General features: G+C 40.4%; 1 long non-coding RNA gene across 1 annotated transcript in view; it reads left to right on the top strand.

Annotated features, from left to right (window-relative positions):
- The first annotated feature begins 6,391 nt into the window (after window positions 1–6,391).
- The window catches only part of LOC140482481 (uncharacterized), a 54,839-nt gene continuing 33,645 nt past the window's right edge, over window positions 6,392–27,585 (top strand). Inside the window, exons 1-2 of the long non-coding RNA XR_011961729.1 lie at window positions 6,392–6,551; window positions 9,365–9,601. This is a non-coding gene — a long non-coding RNA (uncharacterized lncRNA). The remainder of the gene's footprint in view (window positions 6,552–9,364; window positions 9,602–27,585) is intronic.

Genomic DNA, 27,585 nt, shown 5'->3' with positions numbered 1-27,585 from the left:
CTGGAACAAGAAATATTCCACATACCTCACAAAGAAACAGGCAGAACGGGGGCCCATGTGGGTACCCATGACCACACCTTTGACCTGAAGAAAGTGGGAGACGTAACCGGAAAACTCGTTCACAGTGAGGACGAGCTTGGCAAGACAGAGGACAGTGGTGGGTGGGGTCAGTTCAGGCTTTTTTTCCAGGAAGAATTGAAGAGCTGTGAGAGCATCCTGCTGGGGGATGAATGGTTTAAAGGATTACACATCCATGGTGAAGAGGAGGCAGCTGGAACCTGCAAACTGGAAAATCTGCAGTAATGTTGATGTAACATTTCAAAGGGATTGCAGGTGTAAGTGGGAGGGAACCGGACAAGGGGAGATAAAATCAAGTTGAGATCGGAGGAGATTAGTTCTGTGGGGCGGAACATTAAGTCTGCCCAGGCAGTCCTGTTTATAGATTTTGGGAAAGAGTTAAAAGTGGGCTCCTCAGTATCCAAAGCCCCAGACACTCCTTCCACTCCTACCACAATCAACTCATTGTCAGCTACCAACAATCCCCACTAGCAAATTTTATATTCTCCGAGGCTGACATTTACCCATTGCTTTGTCTGCCAAACTGTTTTGCTCTTTCTCATTGGGTCCCATCTCCACCTTTACTCCTCCACCGCCCCACCCCATCTTCAGCATAAATACCAATCATTTCCTAGCTACAAATAGTGATACACCTGAACTTCACTCAATCTAGTCTACAGTGAGTTAAACACTAAACAAAAAAAAATGAACTGCAAAAGTTCTGAAAAGTTGTCACTGGATCCAAAATGTTAACTCTGTTTTCTCTTCACAGGCTTATGGCCAGGCTTGCTGAGTTTCTCCAGCAATTTCTGTTTGTGTTTCTGGTCTTCTGTTTTTATTGCTCACAATATTGGGAGAGTATTAACTTGGAGGCAGTAGAGGGGAGATCACAAGATAAAATGAGATTAGTGACTATTATGGACACAATAGCCTAGTGTGACATGATGGGGTCATGGTTCGGGGGAGATAAGACGAAGTGTCTGAGAACTGGCGTTCAGTCTCTGCAATATAGAGGTCAGTATGCCAGACATCAACAGCACCACACTTATCAGCAGGCTTAATGCCGAAGTGAGGGTTGGATTTGAGAGCAGTCAGTTCCGAGAGCGATAGGTTGTAATTGGAAAGGGGGGAGGGCAGAGAAATTAAGGCCACCAACGTCACATCAACAGTTCTTGATGAACAGGCCAAGTGTACGTAAAAGGCTACAGGAATGGGCCCAGGTGAAGGGAGAGTGTTGGAGCTGGGTGAAAGCATCTTTGGGATGAGGAATAGAATATATTTTCACCCACGTAAAAATGTGAATCAGCATATAGACCGTTACCTAACATAGGCTGAACATCAACATTTTGATATGTCTTACCTCCCCCGGGTCATGAACATGCCAGAAAAAGTAAAGACACTGTTTTCATGACTTTCATTGACATCATCCCCTCTTTCCTCTACACCTTCCCACCACATTGCTTCCCAGTCCTAAACAGCCCACATCTTCCAAGATCTGAGGACAGGAATACCCAGGTAGATTCACCTTTCAGCTTATTCATGTTTTACAAAACCCACCCTAACTCTATTTTGACCCTTCAACCCCAGGGCATCAATGTGGACTTCAACAGTTTCCTTATTTCCCCTCCCCCTACCTTATCCCAGTTCCAACCTTCTAGCTCAGCACCATCTCATGACCTGTCCTACCTTCCAATCTCCCTTTCCACCTATCCACTCCACCCTCCTCTCTGACCTATCACCTTCATCCCCACCTCCATCCACCTATTACACTCTTAGCTACTTTCTCCCCAGCCCCACCCCCCCTCCCATTTATCTCTCCACCCTGGAGGCTCCCAGTCTCATTTGTGATTAAGGACTCCTGTCAGAAACGTTGGTTTTCCTGCTCCCCGGATGCTGCCTGACCTGCTGTGCTTTTCCAGCACCACTCTAATCTTGACTCTGATCTCCAGCATTTGCAGCCCTCACTTTTGCCTCCATTTTGGCCCTTGTCCAGTCTGTTCCTGCTTACACCGATGACTCTTCCCAAAGCCTCCACCTCTTTGCTAGATTCTTGGCTCTAGCCATCCTCTTTTTCCATGGAGGTCCAATAGCCTTAACTGCAATCTGCTTTGAACATGCTTGTTCCTTCCTTAAACAGAGACTAAATCAATTCCCATCCACCAGCATGACCTACCTAATGCTTGACTTGCCTCACATTATAAACCCTCTTTAATTCCACTCACTCCTTCAGTTAAAATGTATTGCAATCGGATACTGTATGGTTTTTAACTGTGCCTTTTAGTGAGATGTGTGACACATGCTGATTCCATTCTTGTTCAGGCCTAATGCCTCACCCTTTCTCAGACATTGTTGATTATATTCTGCTGTTTCCTACTCTTGCTACTAAATTTAATTAACTTTGTATCCAATTTTCATCCTGACATCACTTTCACAAGTTTCATCTATAACTCTTCCCTTCCTTAACATTTCTGTCTCCATTTTAAGGGATAGACTTTATTCTCTTAGTTACCTCAGCTACACTTTTTCTGCCACTTAATGTCAACGAGTTTTGAGAAGATTTGCCACTCAGGTTGAGGTTCTGGATGTAAGTTTGCTTGCTGAGTTGGAAAGTTTATTTTTAGATGTTTTGTCACCCTACTAGGTAACATCTTCAGTGGACCTCAGGCGAAGCACTGCTGATAATTCCTGCTTTCTGTTTATATGTTTGGGTTGATATGTCATTTCCTGTTGTGATATCATTTCCTGTGGTGATGTCAGTTCCTGTTCTTTTTCTCAGGGAGTGGTAGATGGGGTCTAACTTGATGTGTTTGCCGATGGAGTTCTGGTTGGAATACCATGTTCCTAGGAATTCTTGTGCGTGTCTTTGTCTGAGGATGCATGTGTTGTCTAAGTCAAAGTGCTATCCTTCCTTATCTGTATGTAAGGATTCTAATGTCGTTTTGTGGCTGGTTGGTGTTCATGCATCCTGGTGGCTAGTTTTCTGCCTGTTTGTCTAATGTAGTGTTTGTTACAGTCCTTGCACAGTATTTTGCAAGATAAAAAGAACAGGGAATGACATCATCATGGGAAATGACATCACCAACCCAAACATATAAATAGAAAGCAGGAATTATCAGCAGTGCTTCGCCTGAGGCCCACTGAAGATGTTACCTAGGAGGGTAACAAAATGTCTGGAAATGAACCTTCCAGCTCAGTGAGCAAACCTACATCTAGAACGCAATATCAAGGCTATAGTCCAGTTTCCCAGTTTGTTCAGTCTCTCCAATACATCTGTTCAGATGATGTAAACTTCCACATCAGTTTTTCTGAGTTGTTTTCCCTTTTCACCAATCAATACACCCTGCACCTGCCCTCCACATCCCATACTCCACCCAACTCCTCCCTCCCTCCCCACCCCACCCCAGCCTCACCTTGACAGGGCTCTCCATTTTAATTCCTGCCTTCAGTTTTCACCATTCCCTGCCCTTGCCCATCCTGCCTCTGGATCATGAAGATTCTGAAAAACTTTCATGTTTGACATATCATCCTTCATTATTGAAGCCATAACTAGCTTCTTGTCACCATCCATTGCATGTTTTCCTCAACTATCTTACAAAATAGTAATTCCCTCTGCCCTATGTATTACCTCTCCTACTATTACCCCAATATTCCCACTTCATCCCACTGTGTCTTCATCCCCAAGCAAATCGCCTACAAGATAAAATTCAATGGACTGAGTACTATGTCTGATCCTTCCCCATCAAGTCCCATTTTCTAAACTCTCCCTGGTCCAGGTTCCAGTGGAGAATATAGAAAGTTCTTTGAAGTTGCACTTGGTTCACAGCATCATTTGCATGAATTACTGACAGGACCATGTGGCCAAATGTTCAAAATGGTGACAACTTATCACCAGGTTGCATTACCCTTTGGGTTGAAACGTCTTAATGAAGAGGCAGAGCAACTACAGAGAGAGAAAGAAATGCAAGGTCATCGTGAACTCCAGATCCCAGTACCTTCTGGGACACAAAGCCCAAAGTGTCCTATCATCATTTTAACAAGGTCAGCCTAGTGGACCTTACAGAATATAAGTTCCCTGATTGGGGCTGTTAATCTGGACCAATCAGGGACCTGTAGCTGATGGATAAGATCAGGAGTGCCAGAGGTTCTGTTCACTCTGACAGCTGGCCCTGAGGAAGCTGGATCAGTATCAAGGACTTTCCACATGTAAATAAAGGGTGACTTGGTGATGGGATACTGGCCTCTATGATGTTATTTCATGCCCAATATCTGTACATCAAGTATTGGCCAATTTTGACATATAAAAAAAGGGGAGGATTGCAGGTGCTGGAGATCAGAGCCGAAGAATGTGGTGCTGGGAAAGCACAGCAGGTCAGACAGCATCCGAGAAGCAGGACAATCGACGTTTCGAGCGTAAGCCCTTCATGAGGAATTCCTGATAAAGAGCTTATGTTCGAAACGTTGATTCTTCTGCTCCTCAGATGCTTTTCCAGCACCACATTCTTCGATAGTTTTGTCATATGAGGATCTATGACCAAAATTTGTGACTCTCAACGGATGTCACACTTGAATTGACAGATAGCTGGTGATATATTTCTTCAGAAGAATCAGAACTGATGTCTCATTCAACATTACCTGTATTACATTTGTCACATAAAATCAAAATTATCATGCAACTTTATTGTATATTGTCAACCCATGATTTTTTGAAAAAAGTGTAGTGTCATTTTTGGTGAAATGTGCCAAGCTTAAAATTCGTAGGTATGCACTTAAATGAAATTATTTTTCTATTTTATCTTTTGCAAAAACTCCAGGACTCACTTAACAGGACTAGTACTTTTATGGAACTGGCAACACAACCAGTTGGAGCCCATCCATAGTTCAGTAACACACTCATTTACCAGTGTAATGCTCCACATTTGTTTATAGCCTGAGGAAGCTTTGCTCAAAGATTATAATTATACTATTTTGGAGTGATGGTTTTCCTGCTTTGTGTGTGTTCACAGACTCAGCATGAAATATAATCCAGGTTATAAAATAATTCTGAATGAGTAATTTTCTACTCTTTGCTATCCCTACTAACAGATGTGGGGAGATGTTTTAGAGCTAAACAGCTGCTATCAATAATGGATTTAATGCATAAATACTAATTGCTGCATATCAAATAGAAAATCATGTTTACATTCACTATGGCTGAAACTGCATTATTCAAGCATAAATTTGATGAAGAATCACTGATCAGCATTCTTCAATACTTAAGTATGTAGCTAGCTCTCATCACCCCACCACCTACCTGTTTTGTTTTTAATTAATGATGCATTTACTTGACAAGCAGTGAGATGGCAGCAAATCGCTGAAAAGCACTCACAGGTTGACCTCCAACTATAGTCAGTCTGAAAACTCTTGCTCCCAAATGTGACTATACATATACCCAACTAATTTGTGTAGATTGCAATGTGAAATAGATGGTTTCAAAAAGTCTACAAGACAAAGCACATGTTCAAACAGTCAGAGAGCAATAATTTTCCAGTTAAGACATTACAGAGAAGTTATACCTGAGTTCAAGTTTCTTGACCAACTGAAAGAGTTAAAGATGTGACTACTATATCCCATTAAACAGCACTTAGGTAACACAGCCACAGCCCACAAATCTTTTCACTTCAACATTCTAACAATACATCCTGTTAACTCTCGCCACAGCCCCACTGCTATTCCAAGCACACTGTCACACAGACTGGTGCCATGGTTGACCCTGAATATATGCTTTGTAATGTTACTGTAGCATGAAGGAATTGAGAAAAGAACTGTGTGTATACATCATAAGAAGGTAATAAGGCATTACAAGGCCAACTTCACACTCAGTTTGTCTACCGAGGGCTTTTTTCATTTACAACAATAACCCAATGTTTTGGTAGGCAGGCTCCAGTCCACTTAGCAAGTGAGGCGGCATGGGTGGAATGCCAGGTATGTCTACAGAGCAGCACAACGCAGGCAGGCTGACGCCAGAAGAGAATAGGCAGGTACCTATTGAATTACAGGATTTCTACAAATCTAATCCACATGTAATGCGAGACTCATTATATATCCAGCCTCAGCCAGAGCCGAGGACGACAGGAGATGTGTGTGACCCATGGGCAGTGATCCCAGCTAAAAACCGTTAAAAGGCAGCTTGGCCCTGGGAGAGAGTTTTCTTTTTTTCTCTCAGGAAAGGTTATACGAAGCATGACAACTGCTTGTTTTGTGCTCACCAAGCAAGCAAATACCTCCCAGCTCTCCACCTCCTTTTTTTTTAAAACGATTGTTGTCACACTTCCTTTCCTCAACAAAATGCCTAGAGATACTGAAGCTATCCTGTGGTGCTTGACACGAGTTGACTGGTTGTCAGGGTGCTGCTCCAGGCTGTCAGATACCTGAATCCCATCACTTCTCACACTTTGGAAGCTCTTTCTTCTCTTCAACCCCTTGGTGTGGCCTCCCTCACCCAACCTCTGTGGTAGGTAAGGACAAAAAAAAATTGCTAATTTAGCTGTAGACTTTATGCACAACTCTCAAAGGTGGCATGTCGAATATGCATTAGCAAGAATGTGAAGGACGAAATGCATTAATCTCCCCACACAAGAAACACTTTGGATTTGAGCATTTTTCAAATGTTTAAATGGGTGTTCTCAAGCTAACTATTGTCTGACCTCTTTTAGAACTCACATTCAGTAAACATAACCAGAGGCAAAACTTGATGCTGTTGAGGTATCCAAAGATTAAAGAGATTTTGATGTAACTTCGATTTATTTCATGAAATGTATTTCTTCACAATATTTTGAAGTCATATGAAGACATTTTAAAATCTGAATGTTGCTATTACATTTCATTACTTTTTCTTATTTGTCTCCAACAAAAAAAACCTATTGGCTGCTATCTAATCATTGCCATATTGTTGTTATCTGTATGTTAAACCAAATAAAGATTTGTTACAGCACACAGGGAGTGATTTGGGATTGGAATGTACTAAATGGAAGTGTAGTGGAGGCAGGTTCAGCTGAGGCGTTCATAAAGGCAATTGATGATTATTTAGATAGAATCAATGTACATGAACATGGGGAAAAGATAGGAGATGGACAATAAGTCAGTATGCTCTGTGAACTAGTGCAGGCACAATAGCTAAATGGCCTCCTTCTATACCATAACAATTCTGTGATTTTCTGACTAACTGTGTTCCATTTATGCTACATCTTACATAACATATATATCTTGCAAAGAGGTGTGCTTTCAATGTCATGCCTTTAGGCTTCTGTTTAATCCTGCTAAGATATCATTACACATTTACTTGAATAGTCTGTGCATATTTCATTAACCAGGAAAGTACACTATTGTACACCACTATAATAAAAGAGGCATTGCTATTAGGTTCACATGACAGGTAGGGACAGCTTCTCCTGAAAATAATATATTGCGAGTTATTAGGATTTTCTGTATCAAATACACAGTCTAACAATTATAGAATTTCAATAGGCTTTGAGGAATAAAACTTAGTAAGCATGGTGTTTATATAAGATAATGCTTATTTCACCAATGTAAAAAAAGTCCTCAACATCAGTATTTATTTGCTGGAACATTGGAATCACTAAAATTCAATTTTTCTTGAACATACATCCGCAAATGTCTAAGATTAATGCATTGGTTTAATGAGATCAATACATACTAGATGCATAATGGATTAATGCATACAGGGGTACAGTGGCTCAGTGGTTAGCACTGTTGCCTCACAGCATCAGGGACCTGAGTTTGAACTTAGGTGACCGTATGGCATTTGCATGTTCTCCCTGGGTCTGTGTGGGTTTCCTCCAGGTGCTCCGGTTTCCTCCCACAGTCCAAACATGTACAGGTTAGGTGGATTGACCATGGTGACCAGGGATGTGCAGGCTTGGTGGATTAGCCATGGGAGATGCAGGGTTACAGTGATGGTGTGGGAATGGGTGGGATGCTCTTTGGCAGATCGGTGTAGACTCAATGGGCTGTATGGCCTGCTTCCAAATTGTGGGAATTCTGTGGAAATAAATCTTGATTTACCATTGTAAAATGGGACTAAAGTATACAATATTTCATGTTGCTATCTGGTATGATTGAAAGTGCATTGTCCCAGCTGTGGACTTCAACCCCAAACTCAGAAAAGCCACTTCTGCTATACCAGTGATTTTAACATTTCTTTCATCAGTTGCCTGAACAAGGTTCCAGAAGAATGTTATATGAACAGTTGATCAAACTAAACCTGCAGCGCTATGGTATAGGGCAGGGGAATGTACTTATTGGATCGATTTGCTGAAAACTAACATGATGTGAATGATGGACCAAATGGTCTCCTTATTTGCCATAATGAATCTGCTACAATTTGTGTAGCTGAACCTTCTAAAGGAGAATACAGTCATTTCTTCTATAACGTGATAGTCGTATTCACATGCAAACCCACGTTATAAAAAAATCACACAGTACAGGTGCACAATCCTTTATCTGAAATGCTTGGGACCACTGGTTTTCAGAATTCAGATTTTTCAAATTTCAGAGTAAGTGACATCTTGATCGTGATATCTTTAAAAATCTTACCGGAGAAGCAGACTCGCTGTGGGTAATGGGCCTTGAGACAGAATTGAGACCTGCCAGTGCTGGGCCACACCCACCCACGTCGCATCTGAGTGATATGCATCGGGTGGGTGTCAACTTGGCTTAACTGTTTGCACACCAAACAACCTTGTTAATGAGAAAAAACTTCACTAAAAAACCTTCACACTTTGGAGATTCTCAGATTTTGGGATTTCGGATAAAGGGTTGTTTACCTGTACAAATAACATTTAAAGTGTTGCCGATCTAATTGTGTTATAACCAACACACCTTTTACAAGTTTGCATCTTCGAAACAGAATTCACCAATCATGTTAAAGCCAATTCAGGTTAACGAAAGATGTGTTACAGCAGAACTGAGTGTATGAAAGTCCTGCCAAGTATTGTTAAAAATATTTTTAGTCAACCTGTTCAGCAGTGTTATTACACATTACTAGAGCAGGAGGGACTTGAACCTGGCCTCTGGCTCAGAAGCAGGAATGCTACCACTGCATCAAAAGAACTCTCAGGTATAATTAAACTCTGAGCAAGTGTGTGCAATGTCACCTGACAGCTCCAAAACACATTTAGGTTAAGAGACTCAAAGAAAATTTTAAAAATGTAAATTTATCCATCTTTCAAACACCCCAAAAGCGAAAGGACAGTATTCACTCATTGTGCCATCCAGATTGCTCTTATCCTGCATTTTTTTTAATTCCAAGTTGGAGTGGGACAAAATCCTGGAATACCCTCCCTAAGGGCATTGTGGGCCAGTCTACTGAACATGGACTGCAGCAGTTCAAGAATATCCCACCGTATCAGGCAATTGGACTCTGTGTGAGAACATCAACGGCTATGTCGCGGGCATCTTGAAACCCAGCTAGAGCGATCTCCGAGCCTCATGAACTTCAAGGTGAAACCTGGCGTGGTCTGGAGCCAAGGCCCATTGTGGACGAGAGGTGAGGTGCCAACGTAGTATGCATCAGAAAAGACTGTTGTTCTGAATTTTTTTTTCTCCGATGCTGGACTTTATGTTTCTCTATTTCCTAAGGTCTAGTAACTGAAGAAGCTGTACCTGAGCACCTTAGTACCTAAGGTGGTGCTGTAAGTGGCAACTTATAAATTTTTCACTGTACTTATTTGAGTTAGTGACAATAAAACTAATTCAATTCCATTCAGTTCAATTCAACATGACTTTATAAAAATTTGGTAATGAAACTTTGAAAAGTAAGTCAAAAAGAAAAAAAAACGTTTTATTTCTGAAGAATCATGTAACGATTAACTAGATGTCTAGTGTAAGTATTCAGGAATTGTTAATTACATACCAGCTTTTAAATGAATGAGATATCCAAAACTGTCCATGCTGTGCGATTCCATAAGCACAGACATAGTGCAGGGGAAGGAGAAGATCTGGATTTTATTCCACATGTGATTTCTCGCTCATTCTGTGAAGGAGGGGGAAAGGTTTGCCCTTTGCTCATACCACAGGGGGATGGCCTCGTGGTATTATCAAGATTGTTAATCCAGAGACCCAGGTAATGTTCTGGGGACCCAAGTTCGAAAACCACCATGGCAGATGGTGGAATTTGATGTTGATAACAATCTGGAATTAAGAGTGTAATGATGACCATAAACACTTGCTGATTGTGGGAAAAACCCATCTAGTTTAGGGAAGGAAACTAACATCCTTAACTAGTCTGACCTACATGTGACTTCAGACCCACAGCAATGTGATTGACTCTTAACTGCCCTCTGGGCAATAAATGCTAGCCTAACAAGTGATGTCAACATCCTGTGAATGAATAAGCAATGTCATGCTGATGTACTTGAGGAGATGGAAATAGAGGCCAAGTCTAATGGAGAACAGCATCAAAATCTCCAGAACTTCTTAATAATACATGCATTACCTTTTTGGTAAGATTATTACTTCTTCTGTGTATTGATGGCTAAGTGATATTGAATCTTGAGAGTTGTAGAAGGCATCTTTGAACCTGGGTAAATCAGAGAAAAACAACATAAATCTTGCAAATGAATGAATGAATGATTTATTGTCACATATATTACCCTCCGACCCCCAAAAAATCCAGCCACTATAGGCAGCGCAAGAAAACATCATCTAATCCTAAACAATTTTTCGGACATTGTCTTGGTTCAGAGATGGAGCATGAGAAAGAAATTGATCACAGAAAATGAGACCACATATGACTCAAAACAAGCGATGTAGCATGTGGGCTTGTCATTAGCTTACAGTCATAGAGATGTACAGCATGGAAACAGACCCTTCGGTCCAACTCGTACATGCCGACTAGACATTCTAACCTAATCTAGTCCCATTTTCCAGCATTTGGCCCATACCCCTCTAAACCCTTTCTAGTCATACACTCATCCAGATGCCTTATAAATATTGTAATTATGCCAGCCTCTACTATTTCCTCTGGCAGGTCATTCCATGCACGCACCACCCTCTGTGTGAAAAAGTTGGCCCTGAGGTCCCTTTTAACTGTTTTCTCCCTCACCCAAAACCTATGCCCTCTTGTTCTGGACTCCCCCACTCCAGGGAAAAGACCTTAACCATGCCCCTCATGATTTTATAAACCTCTGTAAGGTTACTCCTCAGCCTCTGACACTCCAGGGAAAACAGCCTTAACCTATTCAGCCTCTCCCTATAGCTCAAATCCTCCAATCCTGACAACATCTTTGTAAATTTTTTCTGGACCCTTTCAAGTTTCACAACATCCTTTCAATAGGAGACCAGAATGCACACAATATTCCAAACATGGGCTAGCCAATGTCCTGTACAGCTGCAACATGACCTCCCAACTCCTATACTCAAAGCTCTGTCCAATGAAGGAAACCATACCAAATGCCTTCTTCACTACCCTATCTGCCTGTGACTCGACTTTCAAAGAACAATGGACCTGTACTCCAAGCTCTCTTTGTTCAGCAACACTCCCCAGGATCTTATCATTAAGTGTATAAGTCCTGTTCTGATTTGCTTTTCCAAAATACAGCACCTCGCATGTATTTAAATTAAACTCCACCTTCCACTCCTCAGTCCATTGGTCCATCTGATCAAGATCCCACTGTACTCTGAGGTAACCTTCTTCCCCGTCCATCTCCAGTTTTGGTGTTATCTGCAAACTTACTAATTATACCTCCTCTGTTCACATCCAAATCATTTATATAAATGACAAAAGCAGTGGACCCAGCACAGACCCCTGTGGTGCTCCACTGGTCACAGGCCTCCAGCCTGAAAAGCAACCCTCCACCACCACCATTAAGCCAGACATGTATCCAAATGGCTAGTTCTCCCTGTATTCCATGAGATCTAACCTTGCTAACCAGTCTACCATGAGAAACCTTGTTGAATGCCTTACTGAAGTCCATATAGATCATGTCCACCACTCTGCCCCTCATCAATCCTCTATGTTATTTCTTGAAAACATTCAATCAAGCTCATGAGACATGATTTCCCATGCGTGAAGCCAACATGTTTGTAAGTTGAGACAAAGGTCAGTCCAAACATATTTTACCCAACTAGTCAACTAAGAAACATTATTTGATGACATTTTCTCTGGCTACACACCAACACAATTCATGGTGAAGTCTCATTATTCTTTTGCTACCACTAATGCGCAACTCTAAGAAAACATAAATGGCAGCACAGTGGTTCAGTAGTTGGCACTGCTGCCTCACAGTGCCAGGGACCCAGGTTCGATTCCAGCCTCAGGTGACTGTCTGTGTGGAGTTTGCACATTCTTCCTCTGGGTGCTCTGGTTTCCTCCAACAGTTCAAGGATGTGCAGGTTAGGTGAATTGGCCACACTAAATTGCATATAGTGCTCAGGGATGCATAGACTAGGTACAATAATCAGGGGAAATGTAGAGTAATAAGGTAGGGGAATGGGTCTGGATGAGATTCGGAGGGTCGGTGTGGGTTTGTTGGGCCAAATGGCCTGTTTCCACACTGTAGGGATTCCATGATGATAAATGTTACTGTCTCTTGTGATACTGTTTACTTTAATTTGTTTCTATATTCATTTTCACAGATACTTCCCTACAGTAAAAATACCTAATGTTAGCTCTGAAATTGAGGCCTCCATGTCTAGAAGATTTAATTCAGTGGGCAGGCCATAGGTGAGGAATTAGTCTCCTCTGGGCTTCCAGTCTATTCTTAAGTTGAGGAATTCCAACAGGATGCAATGCATACTGCTCTTACACATGCTCATTATGGGGCCACTCCTCCCACCTCTGTCAGGAACCACCAATTCTGCCTTAAGCAATTAAGATCAAGTGAAAGACAGTTGAAGTACACAATTTACCATTATGCTATCCTTGCAGAAGTTGATATTGATCACTCAAGTGCTACTGGAAACACCAACAAAAACAAAACACTTACATTCAACTTTTCTAAAGAACACTCTTTTGTATCTTTGTGGCAAGATTCCAATCCACTAAGTCTGAAGCCTCCTTTTACTATTGTATTAGGTTCATTCTCTATCTTTGCTGTTCCAATAAGGATTGTCTTAACTTTTCAACATCTTGTCATAGTCAAAATCCCTTAGCCCTGATAACATTCTGCAAGTTGTGGTTAATGAAACCTTTTCTGAGTTGTATGTATATTCCTGTAAATATGCTGATCAGAATTGCTCACAATACTGCAGTTGAGGCTTTTGGTTTCATGTACTTCCTTGACATATAAGAGACACTAACATTTGACTGAGTGAACCCTTGTACAACTGAGTTTTGTGTTTCCTCAGAAAGGAGAGAAAGAAGAGATTAATGTGGGCCACAATCCACGAACATGCCCCCGCTCAGAACTATGGGTCTATCTACAGCAAATGGTTCAAGAAGGCAGCTCACCACTGCCTTCTCAAGGGCAACTAACAATGGGCAATAAAGGCTGGCTCAGACAGAAGCACCCACACCCCATTGTTAAACATTCAGCCAGGATCTTATTGAATGGTATAACAGGCTTGAAGGATTAAACAACCTACTTCTGCTCCTCAGTCTTAGGTTTCTCTTTCAGAGCCTTGTGGTAAAATCTGCCTCACTGAAATTGTTTTACAATGCTATCAAAATGATCATTAGAAATGTGACTCATTTTGAAATTGTTTATGCTGAGAAACAATTTTATTCAATTATCAAAGGTTTGACACCAACGGAAAGCAGCATAAATGATGGTCCAGATCTTATGAATTGGCAATGACAGTCGGATTGCCAACAAACTTGAAAATTTCTCGACTCAAAACCGCTGCACGTTTTTCCTGGTTCTTCTGAGCCCAGACTTCACTACGCCCCTCAGAAAGTTGTCAGAATGTATATAGTCAGAGAAATCAGGGATCATATAAAACAGAGAACAGTGAATGCTGGAGATCAAAAAGAGAAATTCCTGGAGAAGCTCAGCAGATCTGGCAGCATCCATGGAGAGAGAAACAGTGTTAATATTTCAATCCCTTCTTCAAAATAAGATAGTAGCTCAGGAAAGGTGACATTTATGCTGATGATGGTGATGCGAGATAAAGCAGTGAGCAGATAGATGCAGAAAAGAGGATACCCAATGAAGGGAATGTTGATAGTAGGTTTGGGAAGCAGGGACTATAGATGGGTGTAACGGGGACTATGTGTTTTTGAAAATGGATTGGCTATACTGAAAGGAACTGATTTCAATATAAGGTCTGTGAGCACTGGGTAATTGAGAAGGAATGGGCTGTTCATGCTCTGAAATTACCTGATGATGAGTCCTGAAGGCTGTAAGGTGCCCAAGTGGAAGATGAGGCATTGTTGCTCCAGGTTGCATTGAGCTGCACTGGAGCACTGCAGCAGGCTGGAGATAGAAATGTTGGTATGGGAACACAATGATGTATTGAAGTATGAGCAACTCAAAACTCAAAGTTGTTTTTATTGACTAAACTTAGGTGTTCCACAAAATGGTCACCCAGTCTGCATTTTGTCTCACCATTGTAGAAGAGACTGCATTGTAAGCAGTGAGTTCAGTGAATTCAGATTGAATAAAGTGCAGGTAAATCACTGCTTCATCTGGAAATGCCCATGGTGAGGACAGAGAAGGTAAGTGGACAAGTATTACCTCTTTTGCAATTGCACGCAATAATGCTTTGGGGATGTCACTGAGTCATAGAGTCATAGAAATATACAGCACAAAAACACTCTTTAGTTCAACTTGTCCATGCTGAGCAGATATTCTAAATTAATCTTGTCGCATTTGTCAGCATTTTGCCCATATTCTACTAAACCCTTTCTATTCATATATCCACCCAGATGCCTTTTAAATGTTGCAGTTGTACCAGCCTCCACCATTTCCTCTGGCATCTCATTCCATCTCACACCACTCTCTGCCTGAAAAAAGTTATCCCTCAGATCCTTTTTAAATCTTTCTCCTCTCATCTTAAACTTACGTGCTCTCATTCTGGATTCCCTGACCCAGGGAAAACACCTTAGGTATTCACCCTATCCATGCCCTTTATAAACTTCTGTGAGGTCACCCCTCAGCACCCAACACTCCACGGAAAATAGCCCCAGATTATTCAGCCTCTCCCGATAGCTCAAATGCTCCAACCCTGACAACATCCTTTCAAATCTTTTCTTACCCTTTCAAGTTTCACAACATCCTTCCGATATCAGGGAGACCAGAATTGCATCCATTATTCCAATAGTGGCTTTACCAATGTCCTGTACAGCTGCAACATGACCTCCCATCTCCAATACTCAATGCACTGACCAAAAAGAGCAAACTATCCTGTTTACCTGTGACTCAACTTGCAAGGAACTATGAACCTGCACTCCAAAGTCTCTTTGTTCAGCAACATTCTCCTTGACCTTACCATTAAGTGTGTAAGTCCTGCCCTGATTTGCCTTCTCAAAATTCAGCATCTCACATTAAATTAAATTACATCTACCACTCTTCAGCCCATTGACCCATCTGATCAAGATCCTATTGTACTCTGAGGAAACCTTCTTCGCTGTCCACTACATCTCCAATTTTGTTGTCATCTGCAAACTTACTAACTGTACCTCCTATGTCCACATGCAAATCATTTATATAAAAGATGAAAAGCAGTGGACTCAGCATCAATCCTTGTGGCACACCACTGGTCACAGGCCTCCAGGCTGAAAAGCAACCCTCCACCACCACGCCCTGTCTTCTACCTTTGAGCCAGTTCTGTATCCAAATGGTTAGTTCTCTCTCTATTCTGTGTGATCTAACTGAAATCCATACAGATTATGTTCATTGTTCTGCCCTCATCAATCCTCTTTGTTACTTCTTTAAAAATCTCGATCAACTGTGTAAGACATGATTTCCCACGCTCAAAGCCATGTCGACTATCCCTAATTAGTTCCTGCTTTTCCAAATACATGTAAATCCTGTGCCTCAGGATTCCCTCCAACAACCTATTTTTCCTGTCTATATTTCCCTGACTTTTCCTTACCACCTTTCTTAAATAGTGGCACCACATTAGTCAATCTCCAGTCTTCTAACACCTCACCTGTAGCTATCGATGATAGAAATATCTCAGCAAGGAGCCCAGCAATCCCTCACTCCCATAGAGTTCTAGGGTACACCTGATCAGGTGCCAGTACTTATCCACTTGTACACATTTTAAGACATTCAGTACCTCTTCCTTTGTAATATGGACATTTTAAAAGATATTGCTATTTATTTTCCCCCACGTTATCTATCTTCCATATCCTTCTCCACAGTAAATGCTGATGCAAAGTATTCATTTAATATCACCCTCATCTCCTGCAGTTCCACACATAGGCAACCTTGCTGATCTTTAAGGGGCCCTATTCTCTCCTTAATAACCCTTTCGTCCTTAATGTATTTGTAGAATTCTTTTGAATTCTTCTTAATCCTATTTATCAAAGCTATCTCATGTTCCCTTTTGCCCACCTGATCTCCCTGTTAAGTGTATTCTTACTGCTTTTATATTATTCTATGGGAATCACTCAATTCCTGCTGTCTGTACCTGACATTTGCTTCCTTGTTATTTTTGACCAGTAGGGAGATGCTGGGAATGATGGAGTAGATCAGGGTTTCCCAGAGGGAACAGTCCCTGTGGAATGCTAATGTAGGGAAGAGGGGAATATGAGTGTGATGATAGCATCCTGCTGGAGATGATGAAAATGATAGTGTCTGATTCTTTGGCTATGGGATGGTGGGATGGGAAGTGATGACAAGGAAACCCTAACAATGTTGTGGAAGGGAAGAGAAGGGTTGAGGGCAGAAGCACAGGAAATGAAGTCAGACACAACTGGGGCACCATCAACCATTGTAATAGGGATTCTTTGATGGGGAGAAAGGTAGACATTGCTGAGGATACCCTAGAAGAAGGTGGCAACTTCAGAACAGAATCAACAGAAATGGAAATAACTGTGAGAATAGAATACATCTAGACTTCCACAAAGTCCCATGTGTATCTTCAGTTGTATACCAATTCTCTGACAATTCAGAGACACAAAGATTTGGCTCAATCTTTGTGACACCTGACTGAAGTGCAGCCTTCTCCTATGCACATAGGTGCCAGTATAGAAAGTATCAGTCATAATCTTCACTGTGCACTTGCAAATAAGAAAATAACACTGTTGTCCTTTCACTCCACTTATTACAAAGATTCTTCTTCCCTATCAGTGCCTTCTGCAGTTACACAATGATATGAGCAGTTGACTCTCCATTGTCCCAGCATGCTGATGCTGTGCTGTGCAATAGCACAAGGAAAGTTAAGCTGGATGATTATTCCAAAAACATTTGAAGCAATATAACTTTAATGCTGTTCAAACCATAAAATTCGATATGTCAAATTCTCTGCTCAAAATTAAATTCTGACTAACATCTTGGCATATGTTCTACACATGACCCATGAGTATTCTGCACACTACATACCTGGTACTTGTGGTTACACCCTGTTTTTAACACTTGGCCTTTTGTAGAGTAGCTTTAACAAAGGGATGATGACAGTTGCTTGACAAATATTCTTGGGTCTTTTAAACTTAAAACACCACGTGGCACCAGTAGGCAAACAATGCTTTTCCCTCACCTGTTATCTCACCTGACTTAATTTCCACTTCTTGCTATTTTTTAAAGTATGACAATTCCTCCATTTCAATTGGCACTGGAACAAAACTTGACTTTTGTCATTTGAGCTGTTGCTGTTCACACATTTCCCTTGCCTTTTGTTGAATTCTATAGCCTATGCTTCTGATGTCTGTGCAGTTCTCAGTTTACTTGACTGAAATAGGTTACCTTTTGTAGAATTGTCACATAGTTTGAGTTTAACATTTAAAAAGCAATGATAGAAGTTGAATGATGTGGGCCTTGGCAAGACTTATGTCAGAATCAGACAAGAATTTGGGTGAGACCGATCTCGATGTCAGAAGCATCTCACTGCATCTTTCATGTTTTTGCTGAGTGGCAAGGTAAATTTCTTGCTTGAAAGAAATGAGTTGCCAATTAAGGGGGATAAGTTGTTGAAGACTTTGATAAGTTAGGATATTAACAGGCACTTTAAAACACTAGTTCAGCATTAACAAGAGTGTTCTGACCAATTGTGGGGCGATGTGGAGTATTTGAGATTTGAAAAGAATGATTCGTCGGATAAAGGACTTCAATTATGCAAGGTCAGTTCTTCATAGAACACAAGAGATTTGATTGAGGTTTTCAATATCACTTGGTATCTGGATAGAGTAGATAAAGAGAAATTGTTTCCACTGGCACAGAAGTCAAGAGCAAGAGGGGACTGATTTAAGGTGAATGACAAACAAAGACAACATATGGATAATGTTTTTTTTCAATGCTGTAAGTGATTAGTGTGCTTCCAAGAATGTGGTTAAGACTGTGCAATTATCTAAAGATAAAAAATTTGCAAAGGCACAAGGAAAAGACTGGGGATTGGGTCCAGCTGAGTTAGTTTTGTAGAGCATGACAAAATGACCTCCTTTGTATTGTACGTTTTCTGTGATTTAGATGCATCAAAAGCAAAGAGTAATATACTCTCTCAAATGGTGTTGCCAGTGTATCAGCATATGCACAGAGATACACAGATCACTGTCTGGTATGCTGTGGAGGTGCTGGTGTAGGACTAGGATGGACAAAGATAAAAATCACACAACACCAGATTATAATGCAACAAGTTTATTTGGAAGCATTCGCTTTTGAAGCATATAATATTCCATGACACTGTAATCCTGTTGCTGTAAATTCTGTGTTTTAGGATTATGCTCCATAACTCCCTGATGAAGAAGCAGTGCTTTGAAAGTGAATGCTTCTAAATAAACCTTTTGGACTATAACCTGGCATTGAGTGATTTTTAACTTTGGTATACTGACAGCAGTAATGATGCCTTTGTTTTGACATCTGCATTTGAGCTATTGTAACTTACCAGAGGGTTATACTAGGTGTTAAAGACAGATGACATACCTCAGAATTATAACGTGCATCCCATGTACACTTTAGCAGCACACGGAGAATCAAAATTTGAGAGGGGGGACCTTTTAGCATGCTGAAATACATCCATTTTGTAGTATGCTGGAGAAGCCGACAGGCAGAACGGTTGGTAGAGGATTGCAAGAAAAGGAATTTGTGGAATGTCCATGAGATGACTTTTTGGAGCGGCTTGTGGAGGACCCCTCTAGGGAAGAGGCAGTACTGGAGTTAGTGTTGTGCAATGAGGCAGCTTGATAAGGGAGCTTAAGGTGAAGGAACACATAGGTGGCAGTGATCATAACATGATACAATTTACTGTGCAATTTGAGAGAGAGAAGGTGGAATCAGATGTAACTGTATTACAGTTGATAAAGGCAACTACAGAGGCATGAGGGTTTTCTATATGCTGTACAAGATCTCCAACATGAGTGGCCAACACTTGATAACAGCTTAATGGTAAATAGCTCATAAACAGGAGTCTGCAAATGTTGAGGTAAACAAGAAATTGGAGAGAGGGAAGAGGCTATCTGGAGACTTCTCTCTGGTCAGATTCTGTATGATGAAACTATTAAACACAACCTACATCATTTGACAACACTCCACACTTTACCTTCTCACTGATTGACTATCGCAGCATCTGTTTGACTAACAACGCACAAGCAAAGGCTAACATTCAAAAAATATTCTAGACCATTTGAGATTATAAATAAACAGTTGAATTTCAGTTGAAGAGACTGCAAATGGTAGGAGTGGTGATTATATCACTGGATTAGTAAACCAAAGGCTCAAGCTAATGCTTGTTCAAATTCCAATATGAACATTGGTGGAATTTGAACTCAATTAATAAAAATTTGGAATATGCAGCTTGTCTCAGTAATGATGATTGTCATCAACTGTCATTTGATTCACAAAGTAAATGTGCCATCCTTGCTTGGTATGGCAGCATGTACCTCCAAATTCACAACAAAGTGAATGACTCTTGATTGCTTTCTGAAATGGTCTGGTACATCATTCAGTTCAAAAGCAATGAAGAATGGGCAATGATTGCTGATCTTCCCAACAAATGCTTGCATCCCATGAAAGAAGTTTTAAAAAATGACTATGGAGGACAACACCAAGCAGATCTGATACTAGAAGGCCCAGTTTCAGCTTGCACAATCTATGTGTGTGTGGAAGTAGTCTGAAATGCTGAGTAGCAGAGACCGAAAGCCCTAATCACAGTTTCTTCAACAATGACCAGCATGACGCAACAGCACACTGGCGCATCTGAGCCCCACTGGTTAACTCTTGCTGTCTTAGTTTATATACTAACTTATCTTATAAGAGACTAAAGAAATATGTGCAAACTTCAAGAGGGGTGTAATGATGATGATGTGCATTTTAGATCAGAGTCCAGATTGAAAACATTTGTAGGTGAATCATGAGTGCATGGTGACCTGAGTGGAATTTATGGCGAATGATTCAGTTGACAGGGTCTGGTACTTGAATAATTTTATGTCTTTGAGTACGATGTGAGGTCATCAACCGACATCTGGCACTGAATCCAGAACTTTGTAGATTGTCCCCCAATATTGATTGTCACAACTACTTGGTTTCATTGCCCTGTCAGTGAATAATGAGAGGGCTCTGGCTCCTGCAGGTATAGAATACTTTTCCTTCTTATTGCATCTTCTAACAAGTGCAGTGCCCAAGGACCTTGAAACCCCAGGTGTCCCATGTTGTGGGATGTCTTTACTCTCTTTACACATCAGAACAATTTGTACAATGGCTTCCACTACCTGCTCCAGCCACTACACTATACTACCCCTTTTATAATTGGAATGATATTATAACCTGTATCACAAAGCAATCCCAGTTACAATGAACAGCTTTGTATTTGTAACAGTAAAGGTAGAGCTGAAAAAGATCAATTTTATTCATTTAAATTAATAAAAATTTAAATTTAGTTTTGAAATGGATCCATATTCTATTGATTTCTAAAAATGATAAAAGTAAATGTTTTATCTTTTCACAGGGCATGGCATATATTTTCAGAAACCACTGCATCTTGCTGGGAGATAAATGAGCCACTTTATCATATTACTGATTGAAGTAGCAACACAACATTTTAGAAAAAAGCTTTATGTAAAATATTAATTTGCTGTGTCATTGTTATGTCAGTCTAAAGTGCTTCATATAACAGAGACTGTTTAAGTGGCTACCATTTTCAGGTTTATTTTTATCATTTGGTGGTACCATCATAGTTGCATTGTAGAGAAAGAGGCGCCTCAATACTGGCAGACATTCCATTAGTTTTATTGATCAGTCTGATTTGCATTGTTTTCAAAGAGTTGAATTTAATACCCGAACATGTTGTAATTTCTGCAAGAAAGTAACAGAGGATATAGAGCCAGTATTATAGAAACTATATTGTGTGTATTGTGCCACCTTCAATGCAATTAGAGTCTGAAAGTTTTCATCAGTCATAGTCACTGATCAACGAGGAGCAGCTAAACGATATGAGTGTTTGTTGCTTTAATCAGGAGCATAATTCAGAAACATGAACTTTTCAACAGCTAAGGTAGCAACATGGAAGCAAAGAAGTGTTTTTTTAACCTTAGGAGAAAGTGAGGACTGCAGATGCTGGAGATCAGAGTTGAAAATTGTGGCACTGGAAAAACACAGCAGGTCAGGCAGCATCCAAGGAGCAGGTGAATCGATGTTTTGGGTATAAGCAATCCTGATGAAGGGCTTACGCCTGAAACATTGATTTTCCTGCTCCTCAGATGCTTTTCAATGCTGTTTTTTTAACCTTGTCTGTTCCTATGCTATCCAATATACTCACACATCTGCATTTGCATTTGATGGAAATCTATCGAATCTATTGGCCCAGGATCATCCTAGTAAAATTTCTGAAAATAATTTGGCACAAATTTAATCATGGGATAAAGCTGTCCTTAACTGCCCTTGCACAGGTATTTGCAAACAGGGAACAAGAGTACAGCACTTGGCGATTGGAGCCTGCTCCATCATTCAGTAAGATCATGGTTGATCTTACTGAAACTCCATAATTCTGCAGTTTCCCAATAGTCTTTCATCTCCATTGTAATCAAGAATCTATCTGCTTCTGCCTTAAAAATATTTATATTCTGCAAGCCCAGCCTTTAGAGGAAGAGAATTCCAAAGACTCACAACTCTCTTTTAGAAATGAATGATTCCTCATCGCTGCTTTAAAAAGGCACCCCCGACTTTATAAAATTGACCCCAGGTTCGCAAAATTCTTTCAATATTTACCCGATCAAGTGCCTTAAGATCTTACTTGTTTCAGTTAAGTAATCTCTCATTTTTCTGAACTCCAGAGGCTTCAGGCCTAGCCTGTCTCGCCTTTCTTTGTATGACAGCCCACTCATTTCTGATACTAGTTCACTAAACCTTCACTGAACTGTTTTCAATACTTTAACATTGTGCTATAGGTTCAGTGAACAGCACAGATGCAGTCTCACAAGTACCCTGAGTAACCTAAGCATAACCTCCCTACCCTTGCGTTCATTTCCCCTTACAATAGAATGTAACACTCTATTAACTTTCCTGATTGTTTGATGTACCTGCATGTTAATCTTCTGTGATTCCTGCACTAGGACACCCAGATCTATCCAGAACTTAGAGATCTGCAAGCTATCACCATTTTTATAAGCTATTTCTTTTTAATTCTTTCTGTCAAAATAGACAATTTCACTCTTTCCCATATTGTACTCCATTTGCCAGATTATGCCCATTTACTTAAACTATTTATATCTCTTTGTAGGCTCCTTATGTTTTCTTCACAACTCATGTTCTTACCTACCTTTGTGTTATCAGCAGGTTTGGCTACCAAACCTTCAGTCCTTCATCCAATTGATTTATAAATGTTGCAATAAGTTGAGGTCCCACCACCGACCTGCACAACATCACTTATGACATCCTGCAAGCCTGTAAAAGCCCAATTTTCTTTCTACTTTCTGTTTCCTGTTAGCCAGCCAATCTTCTATCCATTGTTGGAAAAGTGCAGCAGGTCAGGCAGCATCCAAGGAGCAGGAGAATCGATGTTTTGGGCATAAGCCCTTCTTCTCCTGCTCCTTGGAGGCTGCCTGACCTGCTGTGCTTTTCCAGCAACACATTTTTCAGCTCTGATCTCCAGCATCTGCAGTCCTCGCTTTCTCCTAATCTTCTATCCATGCCAATATGTTACCCCTTACACCATAAGCTTTCATATTTCGCAATAACATGTGATGTGGCACAATATCAATTGCCGATGAAAATCTAAATATAATACATCCGTTGGTTCCGCTTTATCTACAGCACTGGTTAGTTCAGCAAACTATTCCAAAAAAAGATAAACGTGCTTTCTCTTTGACAAATCATGTTTGCTCCATCTGATTACATTGAACTTATCCAAATGCCTTGTTATAATAACACTTTTTCCTATGACAGATGTTATGCTAACTGTCCTGTGGTTTTCTGCTTTCTACCTCGCTTCATTTTTGAATAAAGGAGTTACGTTAGCTATTTTCCAAGATTAACTCGATAGTGGTGAGCTGCCTTCTTGGACTACTGCAATCCATGAGGAGTAGTTACACCCACAGTGAAGTTAGGGAGTGAGTTCAGCAATTGTGAGGGACCAGCAAAATAGTTTCAAGTGCAGGTGGCTTGGGAATTTCTAGGCAGTTGCATTTTCACACATCTGCGATCCTTGTGCTCCTAGGTGGGACAGGTCACTGGTTTGGAAGGTGCTGTGGAAGGAGCATGTACCTTGTTGATGGGATATGGTGGAGTGATTGCTTTTTGCAGATGTTAGATAGCATGCCAGTCAAGTGGGCTTTTTTGTCCTGGATGGTGTTAACCTTCTTGAGAACTGTTGGGGCTGCATTCATCCAGGCAAATGGGGAGTATTCTATCAGACTTCTAACTTGTGCCTTATAGATGGTGGCAAAAGTAGTACTGCAGATGCTAGAAATTAGAGCCAAGAGTGTGGTGCTGGAAAAGCACAGCAGGTCAGGCAGCATCCGAGGAGCAGGAAAATGGACATTTCCTGATGAGGGGCTTTTGCCTGAAACATCGATTTTCCTGCTCCTTGGATGCTGCCTGACCTGCTGTGCTTTTCCAGCACCACACTCTCTTGTGCCTTATGTTGGTGGACAGACTCCGAAGAATCGGAAGGTGAGATAATCATTGTTGACCTGTCGGCTAACTTGAATGGAGGCAGAACTTAACAGATCTCTGCCTTTTTTTGATAACTGAGGAAGACAAGCTATAAGATAGAGAAATTTACTCAGGTTCACTGAATGAAAATTATTGCTCGATGACAAAATGATCATCAACTAAAAAAACATTTTAAGAGGACTTTAATGTTCATATTGCTCTGAATACAAATCACACTTCAAACTTAGGACTATCTGTGCACTCTTTGTGATTGTTTCAGACAAAATACTATTGCAATGATAACTTGCCAAGTTTTTTGAAGTGCGAAATGTTTGGGAGAGAAAGGAACCAAAGTGCTAAACATAAAGAGACTTTAAAACCACAAAGAAAGTGCTATATTTACATTCTCACAATTAGTGCTTTGTTATTAGGATAACCAGCAGTACTATGCTCTCAAAAACAGAGCAGTGGACATGATCTATATGGACTTCAGTAAGGCATTCAACTAGGTTCCCCTTGGTAGACAGGTTAGATCTCAGGTAATACAAGGAGAACTAGCCACTGGGATACAGAACTGCTCTAAGGTAGAAGATAGATGATGGTGGTAGAGGATTGCTTTCCAGACTGGAGGACTGTGACCATTGGTGTGCCACAAGGATTGGTGCTGGGTCCTCTGCTTTTTGTCATTGAGATAAATGATGTGGATGTGAACATAGGAGGTATAGTAAGTAAGTTTGCAAATGACACCAAAATTGAAGATGTCATGGACAGCAAAGAAGGTTACCTCAGAGTACAATGGGATCTTGACCAGATGGGCCAATGGGCTGAGAAGTGGCAGATTGACTTTAATTTAAATAAATGTGAGGTGCTGCATTTTGGAAAAGCAAATCAGAGCAGGACTTACACACTTAATGGTACAGTCTTGGGGAGCATTGCTGAACAAAGAGATCTTGCTGTGCAAGATCATTGAAAGTAGAGGCACGGGTAGATAGGATAGTGAAGAAGACATTTGGAATGTTTTCCTTCATTGGGCAGAGCATTGAGTATAGGAGTTGGAGGCTCATGCTGTGGCTGTACAGACCAATTCTGGTCTCCTTTCTATTGGAAGGGTGTTGTGAAACTTGAAAGGATTCAGAAAAGATTAAAAAAGGATGTTGCCAGGTTTGGAGGATTTGAGCTATAGGGAGAGGCTGAACAGGCTGGGGCTGTTTTCCCTGGAGCATCAGAGGCTGAGGGGTGACCTTGTAGAGGTTATAACATCATGAGGGGCATGAAAAGAATAAATAGACAAAGTCTTTTCCCTGGGGTGAGGAGTCAAGAACTAAAGGGCATAGGTTTAGGTTGAGAGGGGAAAGATATAAAAGAGACCTAAGGAACAACATTTTCACACAGAGGGTGTATGTGTATGGAATGAGCTGCCAAAAGAAGTGGTGGAGGTTGGTACAATTGCAACATTTAAAAGGCATCTGGATGGGTGTGTGAATAGGAAGGGTTTAGAGGGTTTAGAGGGATATGAGCAAAGTGCTGGCAAATGGCTCTAGATTAGGTTAAGCAATCTGGTCATCATGGATGAGTTGGACCAAAGGGTCTGTTCCCATACTTTACCTCTCTATGATTCGAATAAATTTACAAATATGCATTCCTATTGCATATTTAAATTATTTCTACAATTAAAATAATGGATGTATTGTTTTACCCTAATTTTAATAATAAACCATTTAGGCAATTCTTAATAAACATCTTGGAATATTTTTTGGAAATCTTTAGTTAGGAACCATTCTCAGAGTAGCTCTTTCAGTCCTGCAAAAGTTTCTTCAACAACCCATAACCACTTTGTAAAACATTTGCTCTTTAGCTGAATATTATATAGCCAAGTGGAGATGGAGAACAAAATTCAAAGCATTTTGCTGTATGCATAATTAATAATTATGCAGAGCTCATAACAAATTTGCAGACCTTGAAGCTAAGTAATACTCTTTTTAATATACTGTCAGATGCCATCTGCTCTTTCTAATCAATAGTTTCTCTTCTAATTCGATAACAATATTTTGTGAATTCACACATAGAGATGTACGTAGAGATGTAAGCACAGAAACAGACCCTTCAGTTCAACTTGTCTCAGAAAGAATTGCAAAACTCTGTCAAGTCTGATTGCTGTCTTGGAATTTTTTGATTCTCAAAATGAAAGCACATATAGAATATAAAATAATATCTTTGGTTTCTGGACAGGCTCACATATTTTACTTTGTTTGAATGGTAAAAGGCATGCCTAAAACCAGAACTGAACTGATGAAAAGCCAATTATCTCAATGCTGCCTTAATTAAGTTTGCGTATCAGGTCACTCAATGCCAGATATGAAAAATTTAAACATCTACTGGTTCCCTGTATCTATCCTGTCTTTTACCTCCTCAAAGAACTCTAATAAGTTTGTCAGGCATAAGTTTCCCTTCATGAAGCTATGCTGGCTGTTTGTTTCTGTTCTGTATTTTTAAATGTGAGCTATCACATCATTTATAATAGATGCTAATAATTTTTGCAATAAGAATGAGACATTAAATGCTGGGGAGAATCTGAGTCATGATTTAAAGTCCAGAAGAGAAATATTTATGTTTGCTCATATCATTTGACAAGATAGTGAGACAAATAAAGTCCACAGCTAAAACACTGGATATTACAATTCACTTTCAATGGAGGTTTCCAGAGATTATAACTGTAAATAAAACTAAGTTGATTGCACATGAGTTACTGCCTTGGGGTATGTAGGTAAATCAAAGTTTAAGGGAAGAGCCAGGGCATACCGATATTGAGTTTGAAAGGGTTAAGCAACGTACATTTGACAGGTGGATGCGAGCATTAGAAACTGAAATCACTTATGAAGCTCTTAAACAGTTTGTTCTCTTAGAAGCTTTTAAAAAAACTCACTACCTTCTGAAATAAGATCACGTGTTAAGGAAGGAAATGAGATTGTTAGACTGGCAGCAGTAATGGCTGTTGATTATATAATAATCTATTAAACTATATCCTTCTTCTGTCACCAACCACCCCCCCCCCCCCACTGCCATCTAAAAGGGATAGAAAATGGATAACTGGGAATGCCCTAATGTCTGCTCCTCAGATCAGAAGGAATAGGGATGAAAATCAGAAGCTGAGGTTCTTGCATTGAAACAAGGTGAGACACATTCATTTAGAAAGTTGGAAGTTGTGAGGGAAATCCATGGGATTTATTGCAGTTTAAAAGGATGAATCTGAAAAAGAAACTCAACAGGAAAACATGATAGATCAGGTTCTAGCTTTTACTACAATTAAGAGATAAGCGATAAATGCTGCTGTGAATGCAGAAAAATA

Source organism: Chiloscyllium punctatum, chromosome 1 (genome assembly GCF_047496795.1).
Source record: "Chiloscyllium punctatum isolate Juve2018m chromosome 1, sChiPun1.3, whole genome shotgun sequence".
NCBI lineage: Eukaryota > Metazoa > Chordata > Chondrichthyes > Orectolobiformes > Hemiscylliidae > Chiloscyllium > Chiloscyllium punctatum.
This window is presented reverse-complemented; position numbering and strand designations above follow the sequence as displayed.